Genomic DNA, 13,482 nt, shown 5'->3' with positions numbered 1-13,482 from the left:
AATGCTCAGAAATGCAGATTTAATTGAACAGAGGTGGATTTTAAATTTTGTTAAATTAAAAAAAAATCTTCCCAGGCATTTTTGGCATTTCCAACCAAAATTCCAAATATTTGGCATTTGGGTTGGAAATCTGTGAAGGTTGGCCAATTCCATGTTTTATAAAGGTTATATATGTAGCACTGTGTGTGTGTGTGTGTGTGTGTGTGTGTGTGTGTGTGTATGTGTATGTCTGAGTGCAATGCTCGTGTGTGTGTGTGTGTGTGTGTGTGTGTGTGTGTGTGTGTGTGTGTGTGTAAGGATGGTGTGCATGTGTGTGAAGGCCAAAGGTTGCCATTGAGTCTCCTCCACTGTGACTTTCCACTTTATATGTTTTGAGGCAGGATGTCTTAGTGAACCCAGAGCTCATTAATTGCATAAAATGTCTGGTCAGTGAACCTCAGGGAATTTCTATTTCAGAGTGAATTTTTACTGAATGGTCTCACATAAAGTAGGATATCTTGTTATTTTTTATTTGTTTGCTTGTTGGCTTCATGCCTGTGGAATTGTTAATATCAAGAGGGAATGACTATGTCTATATGATTTGATATTTCAGCAACAGTAAGGAGCTAATGTAGAAATGGTCTTCATTCTGTGTCTTTATGCCCACAGACCTGTCAGCTCCAGGTCTGTCTTGTTGAAGTTTGGTCTTTTGCTATGTATTATAATGCTAACAAATGCCTTTTGCAATGGGTACCCAGGCATTATCGTTGACAGTGGCTGCCTCAGGGGTGAGAGAATTCTCACAGACACCAAGTGACACTATGTGGCCTTGCTCCTTAATTTAAAACCATTGGTTGAATAAAGATGCTGACAGCCTATAGCTGGGTCGAAGAGAGATAGCGGGGTTTCAGCTCCAGGACTTGAGGTCTGAGGAGGATGACGAGTGGGAAGAGAGGAGGTGGAGAGAGGAGAAGATGCAATGTGTAAGTGATCATAAGAATTGGCCATGTGTACTAGTCAGTCAGAGTGGCCCAGATGAACATGCCAAGTCATAGCTTGGGGTTATTGATAGAGAAGTAGATACTAATAACATAGAGGGTAGTTATCTGCCCAGCTCCAGTGATGATTAAGGCTTATAATAATAATGATGGTTTTGTGTCTTTTATCTAGGAATGGAATGATCAAAGGTAAGATAGAAATCCCCAATTGAGATTAAATCATTACTACAACACTTTTCCATCACTGTGCTTTAAGGAAGGCAGTGATAGTCCACACTCTACTCATATCATCAATGGAGTAAACAGGTCTGCATCAGGAGAAGGGAAAGAAAACCAACAGAGGGCAGTGGACAAGGCGAAAGCATCCACAGCAAAGAATAATCTCATGGCGTCAGGGGATCTGTCCAAAGGGAGGATGAGAGACACCCCTGTGTCAGCACTCCCACACTCCCGTACAGAGTTCACTTTCTCTTTGTTGTCACAAACGCCCTTTGCAATGGGTACCCAGGCGTTATCGTTGACAGTGGTCCATGAGGAAGCCATGAGAGCTTATGGAACTTCCTATAGCTGTGTCTGAACAGTTTCGCTCTCTGCATTAAAATGTTATTAAGTTTTTTTCCATGAATTATTTCACCAACTCTTACGAGTGTTTCAGGTGAGTGTTTGGCAGCACTGTCCCCTATTGAGCAAGAAACTGCTTTCAGGAGGCAACATACCCTACCTGAAACCACAGGCCTGAGAAGTGAACACGATATTGGAAGTGTAACAGGATCATCTCTGGGCTCTTGATACTGTTCTTTTTGCATGCTGAACAGGGCTGAGCTTGTCTCTAGAAGACAAAGCTGCTGGCTTTTCTGCTGGCACCCTGAAAAAAAAGAAAAGGTTGCAGCACAAGGGATGGAGTAGCATCAGTCAGGGAAGGATTTAGGGAGGAACAGGAAAGACCAGCCTCTAGAGGAGTCAGGCTGGGATTCATGTGTGTTATCTTTCTGAGGTGACTTATGCAGGTTCCACACCTGGCTAGGAGCGGGCGGGGGGGGGGGTGAGAAAAGTCACAACTGCTATGCTTAAAGCCTTGAGGATGGAAGAAGCTATTATGTGCATGAGAACACAAATAGGAAAATGACACCATATAAATAGAGTCAATTAAAGATGCATATATGCGAAGGGAACTGTGTAAACTGGATTGAGGACCCAGGAGCAGTCAACCTAGGAAGTGGACATGATCAGGGAATAGAGGGGCCTGTGGGAAAAAGGATGTGAGCATGAGAAATGTTTTTGGTGGCCCTGGGTGAGGATCACGGGGTGGAAGTTTACCTTGCTAGAATGGATACGGTCCTGTATTTTAACCAAGTTATGGCAATGAAGTCCGGTAAAAGGCTGGCTAGCTTAATCAGAATTTTCAGAGTTGTTAAGTGGAGATATCAAGACTTACACAACATCTTAGCAAATTGATAATTTGTACAGTGTTGGCAACCATGGCCTCCAGCCAGAATCTAATCTGATGATTACACTCAGAGTGTCATCCTTGGATCAGCACTGTACACACACACGCACACACACACACACACACACAGCTAGAAACCTGATGAAAAGGTAAACTCCACATTATTGTCCCCTACCTGCCTCTGTAATTAGGATCCCAAAATAATTGTACATATACTTAAGTTATCTGTGAACTGGTGTAGAGTGCATCTCATGGAGAGTGCACAGAAGTTATTCAAAAGAGCTGGACATTTGCACATCTGTTTACAACACTATCCTGCTAAAGTACTTGGCTTCATGGGTGCTGGAAGTAAAGCATGAAATGGTAAAATATACAGGCTAGCATCCTGCAGTTCTAATAGGAGTACTTTAACCTCTCTCTCTCTCTCTCTCTCTCTCTCTCTCTCTCTCTCTCTCTCTCTCTGTGGTTTTTTTAGTTTTTAGTCAACTTACTTTCATGGCTTCAGTCCTATGATGAAAGACAAAATCCTTCCTTACAAAGGTCAGAGAACAGGGACTCAGATGAAGAGCCGTTTGGGAAATGGGAAAGGAACCTGTTGCAGAGAAGGCAACCAAGAGCTGCTGGGGTCAAGACTTGAGCACTGGTTGTTCAACACTGTAAGCTGGTGATGGCAAGATAATGGTCACAGAGAAAATACTCATATCACTGAGACAATAAAACCCACAAACAAGTTGTCCTCAGACAACTCAGTCAGCAGCTGAGGCCAAGGACTGAAGAAGGCTGATGGTGGGTTCTGCCAGTCATGTGGATATTGTGTTTGTTATTGTGGTTGTTATATTTGTACCCAAGCCAGCCTACCCCGAGTCTCAGATTTACTGTTATTTTTCTTTTCTTTGTATGGCCATTTGTAAGTATGTGTGTGTTCATTCATAGATGTGGGTACATGCATGTGTAGGGGCATATGTATGTGTTCAATCATAGGTATGTATATATGGACATGTGTGCACATGGATGTGTGTGGGCAGGTGTATGTATATGTGTTCATTCATAAGTGTGTATATACAAACATATGTATACATGCATGTATATAGGCATGTGTATATGTGCTCATTCAATGGTATGTGTACCTGAACTTGTGTGCACATGCATGTGGAGGTCGGCAGCTGACAGTGGATCTCTTCACCAGTCTCTCTACACCATATTTTTTTTTTAGAAAAATTAATCTTAGTTTACGTGTATGGTCGTGTTGTTTCTGTGTGTGTCAGATCATTGTGTATGTGCACTACTCATGGAGACTAGGAGAGCATGTTAGATCCCCTGGAGCTGGAATTATAGATACTTGTGAATAGCCATGAAGGCACTGGGAATTGAACCTGAGTCCTTTGGAAGATCCACACCAGTGCTTTTCACAGCTGAGCCACCTCTTGAGCCCCTCTACCACACTTCTAGAGGCAAGATCTCTTACAGAACCCAGAGTTCCCCAATTTGGCCAAGCTGGCTGACCAGCAAGCTCCATGGATCTTCTTGTCTGTCTCTTCCCACCTCTGGGATTACAAAGGTGTGATGACTCCACAGGCTCTGGCTATAATTTTAATAATATTATTATTTCTACTTTTAAAATACATTTTCAAGGAGCTAAGAACATACCTCACTGGTGGAGAACACTTGTTCTTCCAAAAAGACCAGAGTTCAGTTCCCAGCACCAATGTTGGGGAGCTTACAATAGCCTCCACTGCCATCTTGTGGCTTCAGCAGGCACCGAGGCACACGCGCGCACACACACACACACACACACACACACACACACACACACACACACACGCACACACACACACATTACCAATTGGAGCCAGCTGAGGTCAGGGACCTTCAGGTCTGAAAGCACAGCTCTGTGAGCTGAATTAAGACAAAGCATTAGAAACAGTTGCCAATACCTGCCAAACAATCCATGCCAACAGAAAGGATGAAGTGACTTTGATCAAAATACTCTTTTTTTAGATTGCCAAACTCCATAACACCTAATTTAGATAACCAAGGGTATCCTTATCTCAGGCCTTCTCATTGCAAGGAGGACTTCTTACCTCCTGGTGCATTATGCAGTGTTGAAACTGTATCATATCACACGTGGACGCAGCCAGATATCCAGAAGCACTTCTAATTATAAACCTGGTGTTTCTTTCCTGGCATTGTGTCATCTGGGTTTTTTTTTTCTTCATATTTTTGAAATTGGAGACATCAGCTTTGAGAATTTGCTGACACTGTAGTGAAAAGACCTTTGGTTGCTTTATATTTCTGTTCCATTCTATTCCCTAAAATGAATGTCTCAAAAACTCATCCTGCAGGTTTTATGCACATCCTAGTTTCTGCTGGAGAAAACTCATAAATTATCAAAGGATATGAGTATGCCCTTAAGTGTTGAGGCAGGGCAGAGTGACAGGCACCCTACTCTCTGATGCCCTTGTGGTTTCCCTCGCTTTTATTATTGTTGTTGTTTGTCTTGTTTTCCTTTGCTTTTATACTAGAGTTAAAATGTTTCCCGTTGTACTATCACAGTGTGACACACAGTCACCTAAAGCCTGTAGCAGAAGCTGTGCCATCTCTCTTTTCCCCTGGTATCCTCATACCAACAATTGTACTTCTTAGTGTGGCTGAACAGAAATTGGAGATTCCTCGTCACAGAACAGTAATGATTCTCTTGGTTCAGTCCATTGGCTGACTATCAAGACTGCCAATGCTGTAAATTCAAAGTCAGAAACACCAAGGGCAACATAACTCTTAATATTTTTCTCATCCAAACACTCATATTAACTAAAATGTAGGTTAGTTACATTTCCTTTCAAAAGTAATAAAATAGAGAAAAACCAATGTCTTCAAGGGACTGGTGGTTAAGATCACTGGCTGCTCTTCCAGAGGACCTTAATTCTATTCCCAGCACCCATGTGCTTGATCGAAAACTCATGTAAATCTAGTCCTAGGCATGTGTATAGTGCACAGACATACATGCAGACAAAACATCCATATGCATAAAATATTAAAAGAAAAACATTTTTAAAAGAAAGTATAAGCACAAAACATGTGTCACCATCACTTGACAGCCTCACGTAGCTCTGGGCTCCTATATGCAGAGGAAAAGTAATTACTGTTTGTTAACTTGGAAGATGGCAGCTGGAGGTAACAGTGATTAATACGGATGATGGCCCAGGAAGGAGTCAGACCAGTCTAGTGCTAGGAAGATGTTTTGACAGGGAAGGAATACAGTCACTAAAAGGAAATGAGATGTATGACTTGACAGTGGAAATTAGAGATAATGTTTGAGGCAGAGTTCTGGCTGTAGAGTGCAGAAGAGGCGAAGGAGAACCTTTGATAAAACCTTTGGCCACTTTACGGGGTCCATATTAACAGCCCAGTCATTTGAGTTGGAATTTTCCCATCTTTACTGAAACCAAGTAGCTTTCCGTGTGTTTCTTGGCTGTGTAGACCAATCTCCAAGAGAGTAACGTCTATTTGGGAGTCAACAGATTGTAGGATGGCAAGCCACGGGACAAAGGAACAAACAGGCATCAATGGCCTCTGCTATGTCCGGAGAATAAAGGAAATCTGGGGGATTTAATTAGCACAGAGACATCTATGCAGGTTATTTTGAAAGCAGGTTCCCTGGCACTTGGGGCAACCGTGGGAGATTGGCAAAGTGGTTGGCAAGTGTTGGCGATCACTGTGAAAGCTAATCTTAAGTTGTAGTTGGCAGTACTATCTCTGTTTGTTAAGTAAAAATAGGGTCTTTTTCCCACCGCCTCCTGAAGCAGGGATCCAGGGACTTCCTCAGTGTTCCTCACCCATACAGAAATGGCTCCCCTTTGAAAGCTGTGTGGGCAGACTCTGGTGTTGTGCCTCTTTGAATCCTTTTGCTTGAATTCTTACAGGCTAGTCTGTTTTGCTCATGGATTGATAGGACGTCCCTGTCCACCTATATGTGAGTCCTTTCCTGGATAGTACTACAAACTGTCTTCCCCCATAATGTCACTCACCTTCCAGTCTCCTGGTAGATTCTTGAAGCCAAAGCTTGAAGCCAAATATCTCATTGTGCAGTTTATCATTTTTCATTTGGGCCTGGGAAGAATTCTCTGCTAAAGAAATCTGTGCATAAGCAATATATTGTTCTGTGTTACATTCTAGAAACTTAACTTTGCAACTTGGTCATTATCTGCATTCACTTAGAATTGATTTATGTAGATAATATTGGCTAGAGTTGATATAATTTCCATTTTCCCCAAACTATTTGTCCTGTAGACTCAGAACCATTTATTTAAAAGGCCATTATTTCTTAAGTGTTGTTTGAGGAATCAAGCGTTTCAGATCAAATATATATATATATGGTGTTGTCTATGTTCTCCATTTGTATAATATGGCACCAATATATTTCCTTCTTTTTATAGCTGAATAACAAATCCTAATATCCCGTCATTCAACTGCATTATTATTTAAAAGTTATCTGTGTTTTCCTTGCTCCTTTGTGATTCTATGAAGCTTTAAAATCAGCACACACACACAGAGTAACTTGATAACTTGACACCAGGGCTCCCGTCCTCTGGCTTCTTTATGCTTTTAGCTGCAGTAGGTGTGTGCCTTTCCTTTCCTCTGAGCTTCTTCACTGTGACTAAATGATTTGTACAGCTGGTGAGCCAAACAACCATAAACTGAAAAGAAGCATCAGAAACCACCATTCCAAAGAAACTCTTCCTCTTTTTAAGCTGTTATCTTCAGCTATGGCTACAGAACCCTAACATGATGACACCCTCCTTTTATACTTCATTCTTTCCGTTAGTTGTCCCTTGACACTTTAGGTGTATCTCTACTAAGCACTTTAGAATTAAGTTGTGTTTAGTATGACAGTGTTTCTCTTTTAATTGGACTATTACTCCACTTACAATAATGTAGCTTTTGTTGCACATTTTGAATATCCCTAACCCTAAACCTTCAACAATGCGCCTCGATCAGCTACAGTTGAGTGCTGAGGCACAAATGAATTAACTGATGCAGAGCACACAAGTATTCTAACCCTACCCCTAAATCCAAGATCTCAGCATTGGGCAAAGAACCGTGGAGGCACTCATCCTTATCTTAAACTTTGTTCATACTTTTCTAGAGTATAGATGACAGGCTTATCTATTTACTTATTTATATTGATTGATCAATTGGCTGATGGGTTGACAGGGTATTCTCATGTTATCCAAGCTGGCTTTGAATTTGCATCCTTCTGCCTTCGCCTCTGGAGTCACTGGGATTGTGGATGTGGGCTACCATCCTTACCTTTGATTCAGTAGTCTCATTACCATTTTTTCCCTCTTCTGTTGACTTGTTCCAAGTGACAAACAATCTGGTTTGTGGTAGACTAACACATGCTCTTCTTTGATACTACTGGGGCAGTGCTCCTGCATGTAAACTCATTAACTCACTTTCCCACCCAGCCAAGGCTCCCTACTACTTGTTCCTACCCTCACTGTGGCTTAGTTTTTGCTCCCTTTCTGCTTGACCCTGACATGTTCTTTCCTTTGGCTCCTTGTAAGATTGTCTCTCACTTTCAGCTGCTTCAGACAATGCACCTCATGTGGTTTTCTGTTCATTTACTCAGTGTAAACTGGTAGAATTTTGACAATCAGACAGAGTACCTTTCTTCACTTGGGGATAACTCTTGATCGTTGTTTTATTTAAGTTAGCTTTTTGTCACATTGTCTTCTGCTAATAACAGGGCTGGGATCCCAAGAGAATGGCCGCACAGTCAATAGTATTTCACGAAGCTTCATTGCATGAACCTTTGTTCTGTCAATAAAATCTATGTTAGAGAGTTGCAGTTGGACAGCTTTTAGTTGAAGAAAATATAACAAGAAGATCAAATATATAATTTCATTTCTCTCTAAGATGAAAGACTTTGCTTACTTTGTGATATGACAAAAGTCATCTGGCATTTTAAGCCAGATACCCCATACATTATTTTATTTGTGTATTTACAATAATATAAATGGTAGCTAGATTCTTTTTTTCTCAAATCATAGATAATTTTAGTTTGTGTACTCGGCATATTTTATCACAAGTTCATTAGTAGATAACAAGGGGCCACTAAGTCAACCTAAAACAACACAAGAAGATCAACCACAAATTATATGTGCTATGATGAAAACAGACATAGAGTTAGAAAGGAGTGTGAAGGTTGATGTAAGGTCAGGAACACTAACAATAGGAAACAATTAGGCTCTGCAGCTAGGTATGAGATAGCCAAGCAGTCCAGATGAGAGGGAGAATACAGGGAACAACGTCTGTACTGGCAGAGCAAAAGGTTCCAGTGTCTTCCTGTGGAGCATACACAAAACAGAATCGTCCTTTCACATGTGCTTGCTTTTCCAGTGTATTTAATGATACAGACTGAAAATTTAATATTTTGTTTGTTCTTTGAGGGTTTTATAGATATATACAATGTATTTTAGTAATATCCACCCCCAAAACTCCCTCTCATTTCTTCTAGGATCCAACCTCACCTACGTATCTCCTAACTTTGTGTCTTCCCACTAAGTCCAATCTGTGCTGCCCACACACTCATGGGTGTAGAGACATCCACTGAATCCTGGTGAGCCTACCAGGAGCCACGCTTCAAGAAAGCCATTTACTGTCAAGTGCTACTCAGCTAAGGGCGGGGTTCATGGTGTGGTCCCCCACCCCATGTAAGTATATAACAATGTCCACCTGCACTAGGACAGAAACCACTCCCGTAGACAGGAAGCCCTGTATGAGATACCAAGACAAACTACAGCTATGTCTTGGAAGCTGTGAAAGGAGTTAACACCCTGCCATGGTAAAACTACAAGCTAGTAGCAGAGAGAGAACAAAGGGAGTATAATCCAATTAACAGCTAGCAGATCCTGCCTAGTTCTGAGACCAGCAACACCTTCAAAGTCACCAAGTAGCAACTCTGGCCAGGGCTAATGACTAGCAGGCAGCTAAGGGCATCAGCTAACAAAACAGAAGTCAAAGGTGGACATAGAGAGGTTTCAACCATTCTCCAAGCCTCCTTAATTAAGCAAGTAGCTCCTGAATGGTGGGTGATCATTTCCCTGCTTGGCTCAGGGAGACAAGGGTAGGTCACGTGGGCTCTCATTTGCCTCAGCTTGTGATGTGTTCAGAGAATCAACCACTCTCAATAGAAATGATCTCACTCTTTGTCTGGTTTCAGCCTTAAATCCCATAAGAAGTTTCTAACATAGCTCTATAGGTTACTCCTCTCATAGGGTCCTTTCCCATAGGAGAGATGATTTAACCTTTAAGGCTTGCATCCTCTACCCCACCTTTGGCCTAGAACTCATCCTCTAGTCCAGGCTTCCTTGAAATCATGGCAATCCTCCTGTTTCAAATTCTTAGATGAAAAGGTTGTGCAAAACCATACCTAGATTCTAATTGTATTTTTTTTCCTGTTCATTTGGAGTGTAGAAGTAAATGTTCACATATGCATGTTCTGTATAAATATGTGCATGTGTGCAGGTGCTCATGCACACGTGTGTGGAAGCCAGAGGTTGACAACAGATCTCCTCCAGAGATTTCCACTTTAGTTACTGAGACAGTCTCTCACTCGGTTCCAGGGTTCACTGATTGCACTACTCTGACTGGCCAGCAAGCTGGAGGAATCCTCCTTCTTATCCCATCTGGATGCTGGCATTACAAGTGGAAGCCACTGTGCTTGGATTTCTTTTGATGTGGATTTGGGGGGTCAAGGTCAGGACCTCAAGTTTGTGCTGCAAGCATGCTACTGACTGAGCTATCTTCCCAATGCCGAGTTGTCTGGGACGTTTTATGTATAACAGCTGCTTCTTTGTTACAATTTTCTATTTCTTTAATTAATTTCAAGATAATTTATAATTGCTTATTGAAATATTTTTCTGGTAAGAAGGACACATGCTCCACTATGTTCATAGCAGCCTTGTTTATAATAGCCAGAAGCTGGAAGAACCCAGATGCCCCTCAACAGAGGAATGGATACAGAAAATGTGGTACATTTACACAATGGAATACTACTCAGCTATTAAAAAATGAATTTATGAAATTCCTAGGCAAATGGATGGACCTGGAGGGCATCATCCTGAGTGAGGTAACACATTCGCAAAGGAACTCGCACAATATGTACTCACTGATAAGTGGATATTAGCACAGAAACTTAGGATACCCAAGATATAAGATACAACTTGCCAAACGCATGGAATTCAAGAAGAACGAAGACCAAAGTGTGGACACTTTACCCTTTCTTAGAAATGGGAACAAAACACCCATGGAAGGAGTTACAGAGACAAAAATTGGAGCTGTGACGAAAGGATGGACCATCTAGTGATTGCCATATGAAGGGATCCATCCCATAATCAGCTTCCAAATGCTGACACCATTGCATACACTAGCAAGATTTTGCTGAAAGGACCCAGATATAGCTCTCTCTTGTGAGACTATGCCGGGGCCTAGCAAACACAGATGTGGATGATCATAGTCAGCTATTGGATGGGTCACACGGCCCCCAATGGAGGAGCTAGAGAAAATACCCAAGGAGCTAAAGGGAACTGCAACCCTATAGGTGGAACAACAATATGAACTAACCAGTACCCCGGAGCTCTTGTCTCTAGTTGCATATGTATCAAAAGATGGCCTAGTCGGCCATCACTGCAAAGAGACACCCATTGGACTTGCAAACTTTATATGCCCCAGTACAGGGGAACACCAGGGCCAAAAAGGGGGAGTGGGTGGGTAGGGGATTGGGGTGGGTGGGTATGGGGGATCTCTGGGATAGCATTGAAAATATAAACGAGGAAAATACCTAATTAAAAAAAAAAAACTTCAAAAAACCAGAGCAGTACAAAAAAAAAAAAAAAAAAGAAAAGAAATATTTTTAAGAATGGCTGCTTTAAAATTCTTGTTTGAGCCAGAGGCTCATGGCAGCTCCCAGCACTCAGGAGGTTCAGGCAGGTGGGATCTCAGGAGTTCAAGGCCAGCCTGATCTACAGCCTGAATCCCAGGACAGACCAGGCTACACAGAGAAACCCTGTCTCGAAAAAGAAAAACCAACAAAATTCTTGTTTGATAATCCCAACATCCGATTTGTATTGATGTTGGTTGCCTATTGTTTGTCTTTTCTCTTTATGTTTTTTTTTTTCCTTGTAGTGCTGGAGGCTTAACTCAGGGCCTTAATGACAGGGATACACTTTACCACAGAGCTATATTCCCAATCCTATGCTGAATTTCTAAAATTACATCCTGACAATTTTGACATTGTTTTATGACACCTTTATTTTATTAGGGGGAAATCCTCTCCTGAGGAAAGATATGCCCTGACTCTTGCAAACCCATTGCCTTCAAAAGGGAATGAAACTTAGTCTCCTGGCAGACTTCATTGTCCAGAGAGGCAGGAAGCAGGGGACTGACCCACACAGCTCTGCTGCTTCTAGGTGAAAACAGGAGGTCAGCTCTCCCTGCTGCTGAGCTTAGGAGAGGGAGAGGAGAGAATCGGCTAGGTTCTGCACCTCGCACCATTGGTTTGCTTTCTAGAGATGGGTATGGGCAGTAGGAAGCCAACAGCGCTCCTTGGGTTTGTTGCCTGTTAAGTCTCATCGCTGATGGAAGCTCAGCACCCTTCCGGACCCTGCTGATATCACAGGTGAAGAGCTGACTCCAATATACACAGCTCTGTCTTGTGGATGGTAGGTGGCCATGAAGGTTCAGGTTGGAGGTTATTGACACTTGACTGTGGGAGAACAGTAACACTATCATTGCCCCAGGCCTTAAACAAAGATCAGCATCCAAGTAAATTCCCCTGCAAGGATATCCAAGCACCAAAACCTAATGCCTCAGTTAGGGAATGGGAGTAGCTCACACCCAAACCCAAACCCATTGAAATTATGGGCGGGACATAGATTGTCATGAGAAGGGCAGTTGTTGCCCAAATGGCTTTCCACCAGGGGGCCACCCTTTCCTTGGTCTTTTGATCAGAGTAACAGACTTCTCTTAGAGTTGATTTTGTCTGTACCTGCTGGTTATTCACGTTCACAACAAGTGAAGTAACCCCAGAACTTACTGGCATGTTGTTTCCTAAGCCCCAAGATTCTACACAGTCCACCTTCTTTATACCTTCCTATGTTCCTTCACTGGTGTCCATCACAGTGAGGGGGAGTGCCTGGGAAGGCTGGGATGCTCCCATCTCGGCTGGGCCCACAACTTTGACCTAAACTCGACCTGAAAGAGAAACATGTAGATAACGGAAGTGCCCAGTGAATACCAACAATTAATCCATATTTCCATGCTACAGGCTGAATCATCCCAGCTCAGCCCAGTCACTACACCTGCCTCTCACAGTGTGGCTCATCAAGAGAATCACTTCTCCAAATCAGAGCATCGTAACTTCTGAAGTAGCACCACAGATGCAACTGTTCCTACAGTTGTGTGTAGGAGGGTCTAGATGGGTAGCTTTCAGTGGACCAGAAACACAACATTCAAGCAATTTGACTAGAAGACACTTTATTGCACATGAAGAATTGAAGCAGAATTGGCTTATAGAGGAAGGTTGAAGACAGATTTAAAAATAGCCACATTGGTGGAAAAGATCCAATCGAGTTTTGAAGTGGTTTTTTTTTTTTTCTCAACTACATGGCGGTTTTTGTGCAGGCTTTGCATTGGGCAAACAAGACAAAAATGATGTTTAACCAATGTTAAGTTGACATTGTAGATAAATTAATAGCTATCTTGGTCTTGAAATGTTAAACTTACTTTTTTTCCATTTGTACAAGAGTAAATGCACTGTACTGAATATGTAAGGTCCTATCTTTGATTATAGAAATGAGTGTTCTTTAAATAAAAAATGAATGTGGTAGAAAATGACTTCATAAACACAGCATAACATGATGAATCTTACTCAGTAATTCTTCCCCCTAGTGTTTTATCTTTGGAGCTTCTGGTCATTAGCACTCCTGTCCTTTCCTCTAAGTTACATAGAAAAGTATGCCAACTTGGTGTGGGTTGGTATTGGGAAGGACCAATTAC

The sequence above is a fragment of the Mus musculus genome, chromosome 2 (genome assembly GCF_000001635.26).
Source record: "Mus musculus strain C57BL/6J chromosome 2, GRCm38.p6 C57BL/6J".
NCBI classification, from domain to species: Eukaryota; Metazoa; Chordata; class Mammalia; order Rodentia; family Muridae; genus Mus; species Mus musculus.
The sequence above is the reverse complement of the archived record's forward strand: the minus strand, read 5'-3'. Positions refer to the sequence as shown.